We start from the raw sequence: 19,431 nt of genomic DNA, 5'->3' as shown, positions 1-19,431 counted from the left end.
TGTTCTAGCTTCAAGAAGAATGCTGGTGCAATTTTGATTGGGATTGCATTGAATGTGTAGATAGCTTTGGGTAGTATTGCCATTTTAACAATATTTATTCTTCCAATCCATAAGCACGGAATGTTTTTCCATTTCTTTATATCTTCTTCAATTTCCTTCATAAGCTTTCTATAGTTTTCAGCATACAGATCTTTTACATCTTTGGTTAGGTTTATCCCTAGGTATTTTATGCTTCCTGGTGCAATTGTGAATGGGATCAGTTTCTTTGTCTTTCTCTTGCTCATTATTAATGTATAAGAATGCAACTGATTTCTGTACATTGATTTTGTATCCTGCAACTTTGCTGAATTCATGTATCCGTTCTAGCAGACTTTTGGTAGAGTCTGTAGGGTTTTTCATGTATAATATCATGTCATCTGCAAAAAGTGAAAGCTTGACATCATCATTGCCAATTTTGATGGAGGAAGGCAAGATTAATAAAGAAGAGGAAGAAAGAGGAGGAAGAGCAATTGACCTCAATTGCAGCTTCAGGTGAGAATTCAGCCAATTCCATGGGGAGGGTTGAGCTAGGGTGGCCTTTCAGTATTTTCCAGTTGAGGCAAAGGTGCTGAGCTTGGGAGTCTGATACCAGCCCATAATTGGCTACAGCTTGTCTCTTGTGGGGGGAATTTTAACCTTGGGAAGGCAATTTGTTGTGGCTGAAATTCCCAGTGAAAGATGCAGCTGTAAATTGTCAGTAGCCAGTGTCTTAGCAGATGGACAGTGATCCAATTAGCCCTGATGAAGGGATCTGAGAACACCTGTCTACTGGAGGTACTCTGTGCTCATGCTTCCCACTGAGTAACCAGGAAGAAAACAAAAAACAAAAAACAAAAAACAAAAAAGAAAGAAAAAAGAAAAAAATGGATTTAGGAAAAATAGAAGAGCAAAGATAGTATACTGGTAGTGGCAATGTCAATTTTATACCTACCTAGGATTAGAATCAGACATGATTCGGTTTGATTTTGGACAAGTTCAGCTTTTTCTGGGCCTAAATTTCTTGAACTATAGAATGGGATTACTAATGTGTAAAGACCTTGAAATTGTGCCTAGCATAGTCAGCAAAAATGCTGTTACTATTGTTACTTGTATTGTTTCTATTTTTTTTAATTATTTATTTTGAGAGAGAAAGAGAGAACGTGGGGAAGGGGCAGAAAGAGAGAATCCTAAGCAGGCTCTGTGCTGTTAGTGCAAAGCCCAACCCGGGGCTTGAACTCATGAACCATGAGATCAGGACCTGAGCCAAAATCGAGTCAGATGCTTAACCTACTGAGTTGCACAGGCATCCCAGTTCTTCTTCTTTCCTTATTGTTCATTTATTCATTTTGAGAGAGAGGGAGTGGGAATGGGGGAAAGAGAGGAAAGGGGAGAGAGAGAGTCCCAAGCGGGCTCCGCACTCAGCATGGATCCCGACAGGGACTCTATCTCACTACCATGAGATCATGGCCTGAGCTGAAATCAAGAGTCAGACACCCAATCAACTAAGCCACCCAAGCACCATGGCATTCTTTCTATTTTTATTATTTTTGAGCAATTTAAACTTATTTTCAAGCTCTATTTCCTTTTCCATCACTTCCTAACCTGGTCCTTTACTGTTTTTGTCCTAAAATGAAACTTCCACTTCTATCTTGCTAATTTCCTTTGTTCCTGCACTGTGCTTACACCACCTTCTTTCCTAGACTGCCCTCATTGACCTCCTATAAGACTGCCTAATCCATCTTATCCTTTGAAGGAGTGAAAAGAGCATCTGCTTTAATTCAAGAAGTATAGGTTTAATTCTCAGATCCTCTACTTAAGCTATCTGACCTTGGGTAAGCCACTGATCATATCTGAGGATTGATTTCCTCACCTGTAAATTAGGGATAGCAGCACTTCTCCACTAGCTCATTAGGAGGATTAAATGTGAAAACTAGGTTAAGCTCCCAGCACAGTGTCAGGCACACTTTAGTTGTTCAATAAACAGTAATGATTGGATCTAGTAATAAACCTATTAATACCTAACCACAGAGTCATTCAAAAAACAATTATTCAAAGCCCACAATGTACCTGCTGGGTACAGGGAGATCCAGGAGCTACCAGCCCCTCCCTCAAGGATGATAGGAGTTTCCCAGCTTTCCCCAACTTCATTTGTGCACATCTCCCCTCTCCACCCCTCTCTCCTTGAAACATGCACAGCACAGACCCATTCAGCATCTCAACACAAATCTTTGTCATTGTTCTGTACATTTTCTCACATGTCAGTTATGTCTCTCAAAACAGTCTGTGAACTGCCTGAGGTGAGAAACTCCTGTATTCCTTGTATCCAAACACAACACCTAACATAGAAATGGGTACATACCCAGTATTCTCTAAGTATTCGCTAGATAAATTAACAAATGAGTATTTAGGATTCTTGATAAGAATCATAACAGAGAAGTTTCCACTTTGCAGGTAGAGACCTGCTGGTCATGGCATCAATTTTGTACGCTGGGACATAAAAATGCACCTAGCATGCTAGAGTAGTGTTTGGTGAAATTTTTGTTTCACTTTTGAATATGTCACAGGCTGGTTTGTGGTATAAAAATGTATTTCTTACTGTGGACCATAGTAAAAAAAAAAAAAAAAAGTGAAAGAAATACTGCCAGACTGTATGCCACAGGGTTCCTAGCAGCTATGCTGAGCTCCTCATGGACAGAACTAAAGAAGACCCTGGTAACAAAGATCATCAAGTAGGAGAAGCAGTAACTGGGTTCAGAAAGGTTTTCCTAGGGATGGTGGGGATTAGAGAAGATATAGAGTCAAGGGAAGGAACACTCAGGGCCTAAACACAATCCCTCAAACTGCTTATTGTCTGGACAACAAACAGGCACAGCAGGCATACCTTCAAACCTCCAATGCCTTCCCTCAGAAAGACATAAAGTAGTTAATACCCTGAAATTGCTCAAGATTTTCCTCTTGTAATCCCTGTTTTCTCCAGAGTTTTAGATCATAATAGAAACTCTATTGCCTACATTCTCTCCACTTATTAATTTGAAAAGTTAGATCAGAATTATTAAACTTTGGAGATTTAGTGATAATTTCTTAGTGCAAAATTTGTACACAAAGCTTGACATTATGAGGGCACCATAGAACAACATCTCATGAAATTGAAATTACACTGGAATTCTAAGACAGCTGACTTCCCCCTCTATAGGAGCTTTGGGATTGCATTCAAAGTGTTGGGGCGCCTGGGTGGCGCAGTCGGTTAAGCGTCCGACTTCAGCCAGGTCACGATCTCGCGCTCCGTGAGTTCGAGCCCCGCGTCGGGCTCTGGGCTGATGGCTCGGAGCCTGGAGCCTGTTTCCGATTCTGTGTCTCCCTCTCTCTCTGCCCCTCCCCCGTTCATGCTCTGTCTCTGTCCCAAAAATAAATAAGTGTTGAAAAAAAAAATTTAAAAAAAAAAAAACAAAAAAAAAAACAAAGTGTCTTTGACCCAGGCACATCTGGGGATTAGAAACATCTTGCCTGTGGTAATGTTCAGCCTCCTTCCCTTGAATGTTACCTTCCTGAGTCTGTAGTGGTGCAGCTTGAACTCTGGTGCTCTGTTCTGCACAAATGCTTCCCACCTTTCTTCCTAGAGCCTGGGCCTAAGGCCTGTCTGTCTGCTATTTGTACTTTGAAAAGTGCTTTAATTGGGAAAGTAAAATACAATATCAAATGCCTTTTTTGTGCCTTGTGAAAGTCCTCTAAAGCTTAACTTAACTCAAAGAGCTTAAATCAATAGCACCGGCCCATTTTCTAATTACAGGGAATTTAATAATGATCAGGAAAGCTATTGTCAGCCTGATCAGTAGGACTGTTAGGACTTTAACTCTTGGAAAACAGCTTCATGTCAAAATTACTTACTGTTATCATATTAAATGTCACTCAGAAGGGTATTAAAATCTTTTAGAAAGAAAGCGTTATAGGGGCTCTATCAAAATTACTTTATATGCTGATGAGTTGTCTTCTGGGGGAGAAAGCTAAGGCAAGCCTGGAGGTGGGAAGGAATTTTTACCAGAATACACCAAAATCAGGAAGGGAGGGTCTTGGTGTCTGCATCTCTAATTCTGGAAGTCCCTTGAGACACTTCAGTCTAGGGGCTAGAAAGTTTACTTTTATCCCCTAAAGCCTGGAAAACCCCATGGGTCCATCAGGGGAAAACCTGCTCACTCCAGGTCACTCCAGGACTCCTAGCAAAGTGTAGGACTAGTTGGCTCTAGCAACTTCACCCCATTAATTTTCAGAAGTCCCATGATGATGGTATTTTCCTCATGTTCATTCCCAGCCACATGCACTTTGGAGGTGCTGCTGAGGATTCAAATCCCAATTCCCATGCAACAACAGTTGAGTCATTGTGAATTGAACATAATGCTGTTGATTTAGGGATTAAATTTTCAGAGAGAGAACCATTTAACTGGGGAAAATGGCTGGCCTTTAATGAAACCCTGAAGGAAATGGAAAGGGGTGTGGACAACAGGGAATAAACAAAACAAAATAGGACCTAATTGAAAAGCTGGAAAAGGAGGAGGAGCAAGACAGTGAGTGTTTTTCCTGTCAGCACAGGCTTGCTACCTGCCTCTCTGCATGCAGGGGCTCTTTCAGCAACTAAAAGCACTTGTATAGACAGGGGCATAATGAGTACATCTGGGCTTGGTGGAGCCGGTATCTACAGTTGTGTCCTGACATCAGACATTATCCCCCCCATCCCAAGGCTGCTGGCCTCCTGGAGCCCCGGGTCTCTCTTAAACCACTGCCACTAAGTCCAGCACACTTCTAGATGTGAAGCCTGCATCTTGAGTCAGCAGATCTTGGGTGGGGGTGGCACAGCATGCCCACTTGGTACAAATAGAGACCCCATTTCCCCTTCAATTGTTTTAGGAGGTAAGACTTTTAGCATCACACTTCACAGGTTTTAACCACTTTGACTCTTTCAGAAGGTTTTAGCCTCCCAATAAATGTATATTACATGTAGAACAGAGGCCAAAACACTGGTTTTTTAAATGTTTTTATTTTTATTTTTGGGAAAGAAAGAGATAAAAGGGGGGGAGGTGCAGCAAGAGGGGGAGGAGAATCCAAAGCAGGCTCTGCATTGACATCAGTAAGCCTGGTGTGGGGCTCAAACTCAGGAACTGTGAGATCATGACCTGAGCTGAAGTCAGACACTCAACTGACTAGACCACCCAGGCACTCCTAAAGCACTGATTTTATATATTCAAAAACTTACACTCAAAGACAGTAATTGAGCACAGCTGGCAAGTGGCAGCCTGTAGCTGGGACACTGGCCTGGGGTCTCCTCAAAGCCTGTGTACATATCTGTCTCCAAGTACAAAATGAAGACTCGTCCAAGCCTTGTCATCTACAAACTGAGTGACCAAGAGAAATGTCACAATCTCTCTAGTCCTCCCTTTTTTATTCTGTAAAATAAGGATAATAATGTCTAATTTGAAGCTTAAATGTATGTGATGTTTCTAGCATAAGATCTGTCACTTTAAGTACTCAATGAAAGTTTTACTAAAATGCTTCCTGAAAAAGTGCAAGAAAAAATGGCTCTTGAAAGACAATTGGGAGCACAAAGAAACCAGGAAATATGACCCAAATTCTAATGCTTGGTCTACTACAGATGGCTGCTTGGGAGCATTAGGATATGTCATGGTCATGGGCATGACAATGATATCTGGGTGGAGAGGGCCACTGATAGAGTTACAACACTTATTATATATAGAAAAAGGCCAAATTTAAACATTAAAAAACAAAATTCAACTAAGTAAATTTTAAAAATCTTATTGGCTTTCTTCACTGATTCTTGAATTGGGTAGCAACCATCGAACAGATAAGAACAGAGCTCTGAGCCTTTCCACACTATCCAGGGAGGGATCCATATGGCATTATTCCTTGTTCCCATTGTAGCTTAAAATGAAACTTTCAAATGCCAAAGTTTTTATTCTATTCTGCAAATAAAAAAGGAGGATGTCCTCAAATTCCTTGCAGCAGAAACCCATTTAGGTGGCACCAATCTTGACTTTCAAATGGAATAGTACATCTACGAAAGGAAAAGTGATGGCATCTACATCATAAATCTGAAGAGAATCTGGGAAGCTAAAGATCCAACATGGCAGAGAAGTAGGGGGACCTGAAGTTCCCTCGTCCCTGAAACATAGCAGTGTTGAGGCTAAAGGACTTTGAATTCCAAGAGTCTGGGCTGCAGAGTGACAGAGACATCTCCAGGGGCCCACGGGGACAAACTGGCAAGCCATAGGTGGGTGATTGCAAACTGGGAGAGATAAAATGGGCATCATAGGCACGAAGAGGAGGGATCCCTTTTTGTGGAGGGAAAAGAGGAGAGAAAGAGAGGCTATGGAGGTGTAGGACTGTATTTGGACAAGGGAAAAAACAGGGGCTGGGGACGGAGAAAGAGCCAATCTCCAACTGCATGGCTATCTCTTGCTGGGGCTGGCTGCCTTGTTCCCACACCTGGGGAAAAGGGGAGCCAGCTCCAGGCTCAGTAACTAGTTCAGAGGTGGTCTGCAATGGGAGAATGCAACCCTTGCCCTCAAGTGCTGTGGGAACAAGGTACATAACCTTCCAGGGACAAAGACCCTGCCTGCACCAGCCAGCCAGAGGTCATTTATCACTGGGCAGAGCGGCACTTCCCTGGAATCAGGGCTCAGAGAGCGGGACCTTTTAAGACATTGGGGTTTAAATCCAGGACAAGCACCAGGGAGGCACTAGAGTCAGGATAGTGGCACAAACCACCTCCTTTGCCCCTGCACGGCACTGTGAAGAAGCCGTCAGGTTGGGCAGAGTGGCACTTCCCTGGAATTGGGGCATGCAGAGCAGTACTCTTTAGGACATCTGAGTTTGAATCCCAGATGAGCCCCAGGGAGGTGCAGGAGACTGTGGAACAAAAAACGAAAACAAACAAAACAGCCCACTTAGGCCTGTGCAGCACTGTGAGGACTGCCTTAACAGAGTGGTTTATGACACCCAATCTGAGGAAGAGAGACTGGGGTGTTGTTATTTTTCTCATCATCACCGACAAGGAAGAGCTTCTGGAAACAGACAGCAGGCCCACAGTGGAGGTGAAACCTACTTACACAAACCCATGCCCCTCCCTACCTGGTAACTGCATATCTACTGGAGCAGGATTGACACAGACTAACCAGACAGTCTCTCCTCCAGACCTGTGCTGCCACCCTTTCCAAAGCACCCAGTGGTTTTGCATTTCCTGATTTAATTCTTGGACAATTGTTATTATACACACACACACACATATATATATATATATATATTTTTCTTTTTTTTTTTTTCCTTCTTATTTCTTCCTCCTCTAGTCTGGTTATTCTGGTTGTTGGTTTATTTAAGCAGACATATTTAATCTATTCTCCTTATACCTGTTCTATATCTCCTTCTATCTTTCCTCGAGAGAGAGAGAGAGAGAGAGAGAGAGACCAGAGAGTTTCTCTGCCTGGTCAATTTTCTTTTCTTTTCTGTTTCCCTGCCTTTGTATGGGATAAGGCCTCTTCCACCAACACTGCCCCCACCCCGTTGTTTTTTTTTGTTTTGTTTTGTTTTTGTTTTGTTTTTGTTTTGTTTTTTTTCTGTTGTTGCTGTTTTAGTTTAGTTTAGTTTAGTTTTTTTTTTTTTTCTGGAGCCCCTTCAACAAACAAATCAAACCACACTGGATGGAGGGTCCAAAACATCACTATGAGTAGGGAGACAAAGCAACCAGAGTCACAACAACAAACAGCAAGTAATGCACTCCAAAAAATACCCCCTGAGGGGCCAGACCCTGGAGCGTATGACCCCTTTAATATAGTAGTGCTCACAAGTGCAGGACACATAACAAGCTTTTAAAACACATAAGGGATAGAAAACTAGCCAAAATGATGAAACAGAAGAATTCTCCTCAAAAGAAATTCCAGGGGGCGCCTGGGTGGCGCAGTCAGTTAAGCGTCCGACTTCAGCCAGGTCATGATCTCACAGTCCGTGAGTTCGAGCCCCGCGTCAGGCGTCAGGCGCTGGGCTGATGGCTCAGAGCCTGGAGCCTGTTTCCGATTCTGTGTCTCCCTCTCTCTCTGCCCCCTCCCCAATTCATGCTCTGTCTCTCTCTGTCCCAAAAATAAATAAACGTTGAAAAAAAAATTAAAAAAAAAAAAAACAAGAAATTCCAGGAAAAAAATGAAAGCTAAAGAATTGGCTAAAACAGATATAAACAATATAATGACCAATAATTTAGAATAATAGTCATAAGATTAATCTCTGGGCTTGAAAAAAGCATGGAAGACAACAGAGAATCTATTGCTGCAGAGATCAAGGAACTAAAAACTAGTCATGATGAATTAAAAATGTTGTAAATGAGGTGCAAAATAAACTAGAGGCGGTGGCAGTGAGGACCGAAGAGGCAGAGGGGAGAATAAATGAAGTAGAAGACAAAATGATGGGAAAAGATGAAGCTGGGAAAAAGAGAGATGACAAAATTCTAGACCCTGAGGGGAGAATTAGAGAACTAAGTGATTCAATGAAACATAATACTATCCGTATCATAGGAGTTCCAGGAGAAGAAGAAAAAGAGAGGGAAAGGGGCAGAAGGTGTACTTGAACAAATCATAGTGAGAATTTTCCCAATCTTGGGAGGGAAACAGACATTGAAATCCAGGCGGGACAGAGAACTCCCTTCAGACCTAACTTGAATCGATCTTCTGCACGACATATCAGGGTGCAACTGGCAAAATACAAAGATAAAGAGAATTCTGAAAGCAGCGAGGGACAAATGGCCCTTAACCTACAAGGGTAGACACATGAGGGTAGTAGCAGACCTATCTACTGAAACTTGGCAGACCAGAAGGGAGTGGTAGGAAATATTCAATGTGCTGAACAGGAAAAATATGCAGCCTAGGAAAAATAAAGAATCCTTTATCCAGCAAGGCTGTCATTCAGAATAGAAGGAGAGGTAAAGGTTTTCCCAGACAAACAAAAACTGAAGGAATTCATCACCACTAAACCACCGCTACAAGAGATCCTAAGGGGGGACTCTGTGAATGGAATGTTGCAAAGACCATGAAGGACCAGAGACATCACAACAAGCATGAAACCTACAGATAACACAATGACACTAAATCCATATCTTTCAATAGTAACACTGAATGTAAATGGACTAAATGCTCCAATGAAGACATAGGGTATTGGAATGGATAAAACACACAACAACAACAACAACAACAACAACAACAACAACAAACAAGACCCATCTATTTGCTGTCTACAAGAGACCCATTTTAGAGCCGAGGACACCTTCAGATTGAAAGTGAGGGGATGGAGAACCATCTATCATGCTACTGGAAGTCAAAAGAAAGTGGAGTAGCCATACTTATATCAGACAAACTAGAATTTAAACTAAAGGCTGTTACAAGAGATGAGGAAGGGCATTATATCATATTTACAGGTTCTATCCATCAAGAAGAGCTAACAATTATAAATGTTTATACACCCAATTTGGCAGCACCCAAATGTATAAGATAATTAATCACAAACATAAGCAATGTTATTGATAAGAATGTGGTAATTGCAGGGGGCTTTAATACTCCATTTACAACAACGGACAGATCATCTAGGCAGAAAATCAATAAAGAAACAATGACCCTGAATGATGCACTGGGCCAGATGGACCTGACAGATATATTCAGAACTTTTCATCCAAAAGTAGCAGAATACACATTCCTCTTGAGTGCACATGGAACATTCTCCAAGATAGATCACATACTGGGTCACAAAACAGCCCTCAATAAATATAAAAGCCTTGAGATCATACCATGCACATTGTCACATCACAATGCTATGAAACTTGATATGAACCACAGGAAAAAGTTTGGAAAACCTCCAAAAGCATGGAGGTTAAAGAACATCCTACGAAAGAATGAATGGGTCAACCAGGCAATTAAAGAAGTATTAAAAAATATATGGAAATAAATATGGACAACATATTGGACAACAGTCCAAACCCTTTGGGATGCAGCAAAGGCAGTCCTAAGAGGAAAATACATTGCAATCCAGGCCTACCTCAAGAAACAAGAAAAAAATCCCAAATCCAAACTCTAATCGCACACCTAAAAGAACTAGAAGATGAACAGCAAAGAAACCCCAAGGCCAACAGAAGAAGAGAAATAATAAAGATCAGAGCAGAAGTAAACAATATAGAATCCAAAAACAAAAACAAAACCAGTAGAACAGATCAATGAAACTTAAAGCTGTTTTTTTGAAAAAATAAACAAAATTGATAAACCCCTAGCCAGACTCCTCAAAAAGAAAAGAAAGAGGACACAAATGGATAAAATTGCGAAATTGGACTTAGCACAATCAATCCCTCAGCAATAAAAACAATTACCAGAGAATACCATAAAAAATCATATGGCAAAAAACTGGACAACGTGGAAGAAATGGACAGATTCCTAGACACCCACACACTACCAGAACTCAAACAGGAAGAAATAGAAAATTTGAACAGACCCATAACTAGTGAAGAAATTGAATCAGTTGTCAAAAATCTCCCAACAAATAAAAGTCCTGGGCTAGATGGCTTCCCAGGGGAATTCTACTAGACATTTAAAGCAGAGTTAATACCTATCCTTCTCAAGCTGTTCCAAAGAATAGAAATGGAAGGGAAGCTTCCAGACTCATTCTATGAAGCCAGCATTACCTTGATTCCCAAACCAGACAGAGACCCCACAAAAAAGGAGAATTACAGGGCAATATCCCTGATGAACATGGATGCAAAAATTCTCAACAAGATACTAGCACATCGAATTCAGCAGCATGTAAGAAGAATTATTCACCATGATCAAGTGGGATTGATTCCTTGGCTGCAGGGCTGGTTCAGTATTTGCAAATCAATCAATGTGATATATCACATTAATAGAAGAAAGGATAAAAACCATATGATCCTGTCAATAGATGCAGAAAAAGCATTTGACAAAATACAGCATCCTTCTTAATAAAAACCTTCAAGAAAGTTGGGATAGAAGGAACATACCTAAACATCATAAAAGCCATATATGAAAAGCCCACAGCTAATACTATCCTCAATGGGGAAAAACTGAGAGCTTTCCCCCCGAGATCAGGAACACGACATGGGTGTCCACTTGCACCACTGTTGTTTAACATAGTGTTGGAAGTCCTAGCATCAGCAATCAGACAACAAAATGAAATAAAAGGCTTCAAAATTGACAAAGAAGAAGTCAAACTTTTACTTTTAGCAGATGGCATGATACTCTACATGGAAAACCCGAAAGACTCCACCAAAAGGCTGCTAGAGCTGATACATGAATTCAGCAACGTCGCAGGGCACAAAAATCAATGTACAGAAATCGGTTGCGTTTCTATACACCAATAATGAAGCAACAGAAAGAGAAATCAAGAAGTTGATCCCATTTACAACTGCACCAAGAACCATAAAATACCTAGGAATAAACCTAACCAAAGATGTAAAAGATTTGTATGCTGAAAACTATAGAAAACTTATGAAGGAAATTGAAGACACAAAGAAATGAAAAAACATCCCATGCTCATGGATCGGAGGAATAAATACTGTTAAAATGTCAATACCACCTAAAGCAATCTACATACCCAATGCAATCCCAATCTCAGATACACAACCTAACCTTACGCCTTAAGGAGCTGGAAAAAGAACAGCAAATAAAACCCAAAACCAGAAGAAGACAGGAAATAATAAAGATTAGAGAATAAATTAATGCTATCTAAACCAAAACAACAGCAACAGCAGCAACAACAACAACAACAAAACCAGTAGAACAGATCAATGAAACCAGAAGCTGGTTCTTTGAAAGAATTAACAAAATTGATAAACCACTAGCCAGTTTGATCAAAAAGGAAAAGGAAAAGCTCAAATACATAAAATCAAGAATGAGAGGAGAGATCACAACCAGCACAGCAGAAATAAAAACAATAATAAGAGAATATTATCAGCAATTATATGCCAATAAAATGGGCAATCTGGAAGAAATGGACAAATTCCAGAAACATATACACTACCAAGACTGAAACAGGAAGAAATAGGACATTTGAACAGACCCGTAACCGGTAAGGAAATTGAATTAGTAATCAAAAATCTCCCAAAAAACAAGAGTCCAGGGCCAGATGGCTTTCCAGGGGAATTCTACCAAACATTTAAGGAAGAGTTAACACCTATTGTCTTGAAGCTGTTCCAAAAAAATAAAAATGGAAGGAAAAGTTCCAAACTCTTTCTGTGAAGCCAGCATTACCTTGGTTCCAAAACCAGACAGAGACCCCACTAAAAAGGAGAACTATAGACCAATTTCCTTGATGAACATGCATGCAAAAATCCTCAATGAGACATTAGCCAACCGGATCCAACAATACATTAAAAAATTTATTCACCATGACCAAGTGGGATTTATACCTGGGATGCAGGGCTGGTTCAATATCCACAAAACAATTAACGTGATTCATCACATCAATAAAAGAAAGGACAAGAACCATATGATCCTCTCAATAGATGCAGAGAAAGCATTTGACAAAATACAGCATCCTTTCTTGATAAAAACCTTCAAGAAAGTAGGGACAGAAGGAGCATACCTCGAGATCATAAAAGCATTATATGAATGACCCAACGCTAATATCATCCTCAGTGGGGAAAAACTGAGAGCTTTCCCCCTAAGGTCAGGAACAAGACAGGGATGTCCACTCTCGCCACTGTTATTCAACATAGTATTGGAAGTCTTGGCCTCTGCAATCAGAAAACACAAAGAAATAAAAGGCATCCAAATCAGCCAGGAGGAGGTCAAATGTTCACTGTTTGCAGATGACGTGATACTCTACATGGAAAACCCAAAAGATCCCACCAAAAAACTGCTAGAAATGATTCATGAATTCAGCAAATTTGCAGGACATAAAATCAATGCACAGAAATCGGTTGCATTCCTATACACCAACAATGAAGAGACAGAAAGAGAAATCAAGGAATCAATCCCATTTACAGTTGCACAAAAAAACCATAAAATACCTAGGAATAAATCTAACCAAAGAGGTGAAAAATCTATACACTGAAAACTATGGAAAGCAGATGAAAGAAATTGAAGAAGACACAAAAAAAAATGGAAAAAGACTCCATGATCCTGGATAGGAAGAACAAATATTGTTAAAATGTCGATACTACCCAAAGCAATCTACATTTTCAATGCAATCCCTATCAAAATAACACCAGCATCTTCACAGAGCTAGAGCAAATAATCCTAAAATTTGTAAGGAACCAGAAAAGATCCCGAAGAGCCAAAGCAATCCTGAAAAAGAAAACCAAAGCAGGAGGCATCACAATCCCAGACTTCAAGCTATACCACAAAGCTGTAACCATCGAGACACTATGGTACTGGCACAAGAACAGGCACTCAGATCAATGGAACAGAACAGAGAACCCAGAAATGGACCCACAAACCTACGGCCAACTAATCTTTGACAAAGCAGGAAAGAATATCCAATGGAATAAAGACAGTCTCTTCAGCAAGTGGTGCTGGGAAAACTGGATAGCGACATGCAGAAGAAGGAACCTGGACCACTTTCTTACACCATACACAAAAATAAACTCAAAGTGGATGAAAGACCTCAATGTAACACAGGAAGCCATCACAATCCTCGAGGAGAAAGCAGGCAAAAACCTCTTTGATCTTGGCCGCAGCAACTTCTTACTCAACACGTCTCCAGAGGCAAGGGAAACAAAAGCAAAAATGAACTACTGGGACCTCATCAAAATAAAAAGCTTCTGCACAGCAAAGGAAACACTCAGCAAAACTAAAAGGCAACCGACGAAATGGGAGAAGATATTTGCAAATGACTTGTCAGATGAAGGGTTAGTATCCAAAATCTACAAAGAACTTATCAAACTCAACACCTGAAAAACAAAGAATCCAGTGAAGAAATGGGCAAAAGACATGAATAGACACTTCTCCAAAGAAGACATCCAGATGGCCAACCGACACATGAAAAAAATGCTCAACATCACTCATCATCAGGGAAATACAAATCAAAACCACCATGAGACACTACCTTACACCTGTCACAATGGCTAACGTTAACAACTCAGGCAACAACAGATGTTGGCGAGGATGCAGAGAAAGAGGATCTCTGTTGCATTGTTGGTGGGAATGCAAGCTAGTGCAGCCACTCTGGAAAACAGTATGGAGGTTCCTCAAAAAACTGAAAATAGAACTACCCTATGACCCAGCAATTGCACTACTAAGCATTTATCCAAGGGATACAGGTGTGCTGTTTCAAAGGGACACATGCACCCCCATGTTTATAGCAGCACCATCAACAATATCCAAAGTATGGAAAGAGCCCCAATGTCCATCGATGGATGAATGGATAAAGAAAAGGAGATATATATATATATATATATATATATATACACACATTGTATATGCATATATATATATACAATGGAGTATTACTCAGCAATCAATGAAATCTTGCCATTCGCAACTACGTGGATGGAACTGGAGGGTATTATGCTAAGCGAAATTAGTCAGAGAAAGACAAATATCATATGACTTCACTCAGTGAGGACTTTAAGACACAGAACAGATGAACATAAGGGAAGGGAAACAAAAATAATATAAAAAACGGAGGGGGACAAAACATAAGACACTCATAATTATGGAGAACAGACTGAGGGTTACTGCAGGCATTGTGGGAGGGAGGATGGGCTAAATGGGTAAGGGGCACTAAGGAATGTACTCCTGAAATCATTGTTGCACTATATGTTAACTAATTTAGATGTAAATTTAAAAAGAAAATTGAAAAGAAAATTAAAAAAAAAATACTTGCACCAGCATTCTTCTCAAAGCTAGAACAAACAATCCTAAAACTTGTATGGAACCATAAAAGATCCCGAATAGCCAAAGTAATGTTGAAATAGAAAGCCAAAGCAGGAGGCATCACAATCCCAGACTTTAGCCTCTACTACAAAGTTGTAATCGTCAAGACAGTATGGTACTGGCACAAAAACAGACACATAGGCCAATGGAATAGAATAGAGAACCCAGAATTGGACCCACAAATGTATGACCAACTAATCTTTGACAAAGCAGGAAAGAGTATCCAATGGAAAAAAGACAGTGTCTTTAGGAAATAGTGCTGGGAGAACTGGACAGCAATATGGAGAAGAGTGAAACTAGACCACTTTCTTATACCATACACAAAAATAAACTCAAAATGGATGAAAGACCTAAATGTGAGACAGGAAACCATCAAGACCCCAGAGGAGAAAACAGGCAACAGCCTCTTTGACCTCAGCTGCAGCAACTGTGTCTTGCTCGACACATCTCCAAAGGCAAGGGAATTAAAAGCAAAAACGAACTACAGGGACTTCATCAAGGTAAAAATCTTCTGCACTGCAAAGGGAACAATCAGCAAAACTGAAAGGCAACTGATGGAATGGGAAAAGATTTTTGCAAATGGCATATCAGATAAAGAGTTAGCATCCAAAATCTATAAAGAACTTACCAAACTCAACACCTGAAAAACAAATAATCCAGTGAAGAAATGGGCAGAAGACATGAATAGACACTTTTCCAAAGAAGACAGCCAGATGGCCAACAGACACATGAAAAGATGCTCAACGTCTCTCATCATCAGGGAAATGCAAATCAAAACCACACCGAGATACCACCTGACACCGGTCAGAGTGGCTAAAATTAACAACTGAGGAAACAACAGATGCTGGAATGGATGTGGAGAAAAGGGAACCCTCTTGCACTGTTCTGTTGGTGGGAATGCAAACTGGTGCAGTTGCTTTGGAAAACAGTGTGGAGGTTCCTCAAAAAATTAAAAATAGAACTACCTTAAAACCCAGCAATACCACTACTAGGAATTTATCCAAAGGATACAGGAGTGCTGATTCTCAGGGGCACATGTACCCCAATGTTTATAGCAGTGCTTTCAACAATAGCCAAATTATGGGAAAAGCCTAAATAAATGTCCATCAACTGATGAATGGATAGAGAAGATGTGGCTTATATATACAATGGAATACTACTTGGCAATGAGAAAGAATGAAATCATGCCATTTGCAGCAACGTGGATGGAACTGGAAGGTATTATGCTAAGTGAAATAAGTCATTCAGAGAAAGACAGATGTCATATGTTTTCACTCATATTGTGATCTTGAGAAACTTAACAGAAGATCATGGGGAAGGAAGGGGGAAAAATAGTTACAAACAGAGAGGGAGGGAGGCAAGGAGTCTCTTATGAGAGTCTTAAATACAGAGAATAAATTGAGGGTTGATGGAGGGGTGGCAGAGAGGGGAAAATGGGTGATGGGCATTGAGGAGGGCACTTGTTGGGATGAGGCCTGAGTGTTGTATGTAAGAAATGAACCATGGGAATCTACCCCAGAAGCCAAGAGCACAGTTTACACACTGTTATGTTACCCAATTTGGCAATAAATTATTTTTTTTAAATATGAAGAGAAGCTGTGTGAAGCTTCATTTGGCAGCTCATGCCAGTTTTGGCACTGAAAACCCAGCTGGTGTCAGTATCATATCATCTAGGAATACTGGCCAGACAGCTGTGCTGACGTTTGCTGCTGCTACTGGAACCATATCTCTTGCTGGCCACTCTGGTCCTGGAAACTTCACCGACCAGACCCAGTTTAGCTTTTCAGGAGTCAAGACTTCTTGTAGTTACTGATCCTAGGGCTGACCACCAGCCTCTCACAGAGGCATCTTTTTTAACCTATCTACCTTATCTCTGCACTATGTGGACATTGCCATCCCTTGCAACAACAAGGTAACTCAGTGGATCTGATATACTGGAGGCTGGCCAGGGAAATTCTATGAATGCATGGCACCATTTCACAAAAGCCTACATGGGAGGTCATGCCTGAACTCTACTTCTACAGAGTCCTTAAGAGATTGAAAAGGAAGAGCAGGCCACTGATGAAAATGCTGTGACCAAGGAGGAATTTTAGGGTGAATGGACTCCTCCACCTCCTGAGTTGACTGGTTTTCAACCTAAGGTTGCAGATTCATCTAAAGGTATGCAGTTGCCCTTTGTGCCTATTAAGCATCTCCCTACTGAAGACTGGTGTACTCAGCCTGCCACTGAAGACTGGCCTGCAGCTCTTCCTGCTCAGGCCAATGAATGGGTAGGAACAACCACTGAGCAGTCTTAAGTTTCTCTTCCCCAAAGACAAATAGAATGGAATTAAGGTTGATGGAAAATAAACAGTTTCTAAAAAAAAGGAAAAGATAAGAAAAGGGAAGGGAAAAGAAAGGAGCTCTTAGGAGATGTACAAAATGGAATACTTCTAGGCAGAAGGGAGTGGGAAAAAGAAGTTATATTACCAAACAATGACTGCTTGTGGCAAAGCCATTTTCTTTTAGGGAATGGCAGGAGTGTATCAAGCAGATTACCTCACTAATGCCAACAGTAGTTCCCGATTGACTGGTTTAAGATTTCATTTCTGGGAGAGGCTAAAACTGTAATTAAGCCTTGGTTTGGTGATGTGGGCCTTAGCATAAGTAACTCTATTTTGGGCCTGCTGTTTTGTTTTCTAACATTACCAAAACCTGTGTGTTAGAACTACCCACAGACCTCCTTAGTCCCAGGGTCTACATATAGCCTTGAGATATTAAATTATCAATGAGAGCGAAAAGTTTTTCTTCTACCATATTCATACCTTATTCAGACTTACTGACGCTCTTATGGATGAAAAGGAGAAGGAATTTCAGGATTATGCCAGAGATATAATTCAACTTGAGTCTGAATAAATAAATAAATAAATATATTTATCCTCTTGTAAAAGCTGTATGGGAAGGACATGGAGGTGGCTGTGGACCAGTTTTTGTGGATAGAGGTGGATTACGACCAGTTTTCAGACAAACGATGTCACTGGAGTCCAGCTCCCTTTTTATAACTCTCAGGGATCAAAATATAATAATTTTCAAAAGTCTAAGGGAAGGATAGATTTTATATGGTAGAAAAAAAAGTTTATTTTTTTTAGGGGAACCTGGGTGGCCTGTAATGCCTGAAGTTCCAAAACCTCCCACAAAAGACCACCAGAGTCGTAAGTCAAAGCTGTTATGCCCAGAATTCGTGATCCCCAAAGACCACTAGGGAGCCGAGTCCGATGCAAAAGCAAAGAGCCTTTATTCGAGCTAGCTCGAGCTCAATCCCCTACCTGCACCGACGCAGCAGTGAGATACCAGGGAAAGAGAGAGAGTTTCAAAAGGACAAAGGTTTTATTGGGGCCTGGGGGCAGTTGGTGAGGTAATGGCTATGGCCTCAGCCGATTGGCTGGGGAAGGGTCCTGGGGAAGGGTCGAGTCCTGTTAGGCAGGTGAGGGGGGGTTACTCAAAGGGAGGAGGTGTGGTCAAGGTGAAGGACACAGAACAAGATGGAGTCAGCTGGCGTAGGCCCGCCCTTTCATTCCCCCCTTGTCATGTAGCTTAGGGACCCAATCATGGGACCAGCTGCATTTATGGTGACAAGGGGGACAGAGTTTGGAGGTTTACACAAAGTTCTGGGAACCAAGTGTCCCTGGGGTGGCTCTGGGACGTCTGTTAAGTATTGTCCCCAAGCTGGTGCCTATGATCTGCCAGGTGATGTTTTGGGGGGCGTGGGGACTCCCGGCAGCATGAGCAATGACAAGCAGAGTTAACAGAGTTACCAATATTAGGTAGGTCAAATGCGCTGTAGCTTGAGCGGGTTGTGTTGGTCCCGACTGATGGCCCATCGCGTGACAACATCCTTCCGGATCGAGGAGGGGTCCGCTGGCTGAGCGTGGGTGTGATGGACCCAGGTCACGATGCCGTCTACCTTGAGAGCGGTGGGGGTTGTCAACACCACGATGTAGGGTCCCTTCCAGCACAGCTCGAGAGTCTCTCGATGGTGCCTCTTGACGTAGACCCAGTCTCCCGGCCTGTACTGATGAGGTGTCGGGATCGGGCCAGCCTCGTAGATGGCACGGAGGCGTGGCCAAATGTCCTCCTGCGCCCTCTGGAGCCCGCTCAAGGAAAGAAAAAGTTCTTGATCTTTAAACTCAGCAATAAGTTCAGCTCGAAGGCTGGGAATAACAGGGGGTGGCCTGCCAAACATGATCTGAGTAAAACTCAGAGTGTAAGGAGTGTTTCTAACCTGGTAAAGGGCGTACGGTAGGAGAGTCACCCAGTCCCCGCCAGTCTCCATGGTTAATTTGGTAAGGGTCTCTTTTAGGGTTCTATTCATTCTTTCTACCTGTCCTGAGCTCTGGGGCCTATAAGCACAATGTAATTTCCAGTTTGCCCCCACCGCCTTGGCTACTGCCTGTGTTACCTGTGAGATAAAAGCTGGTCCATTGTCTGATCCTACCATGGCAGGAAAACC

General features: G+C 41.5%; 1 pseudogene; it reads left to right on the top strand.

Annotated features, from left to right (window-relative positions):
- The first annotated feature begins 457 nt into the window (after positions 1 to 457).
- LOC112869830 (small ribosomal subunit protein uS2 pseudogene) lies at positions 458 to 17,239 on the top strand (annotated as a pseudogene).
- The last annotated feature ends 2,192 nt before the right edge of the window (positions 17,240 to 19,431 follow it).

The sequence above is a fragment of the Puma concolor genome, chromosome B1 (genome assembly GCF_028749965.1).
Source record: "Puma concolor isolate L17-30 chromosome B1, mPumCon1.1.hap2, whole genome shotgun sequence".
NCBI classification, from domain to species: Eukaryota; Metazoa; Chordata; class Mammalia; order Carnivora; family Felidae; genus Puma; species Puma concolor.
Note: the sequence above shows the minus strand (reverse complement) of the source record. Positions and strands in the feature narration are given on the sequence as shown.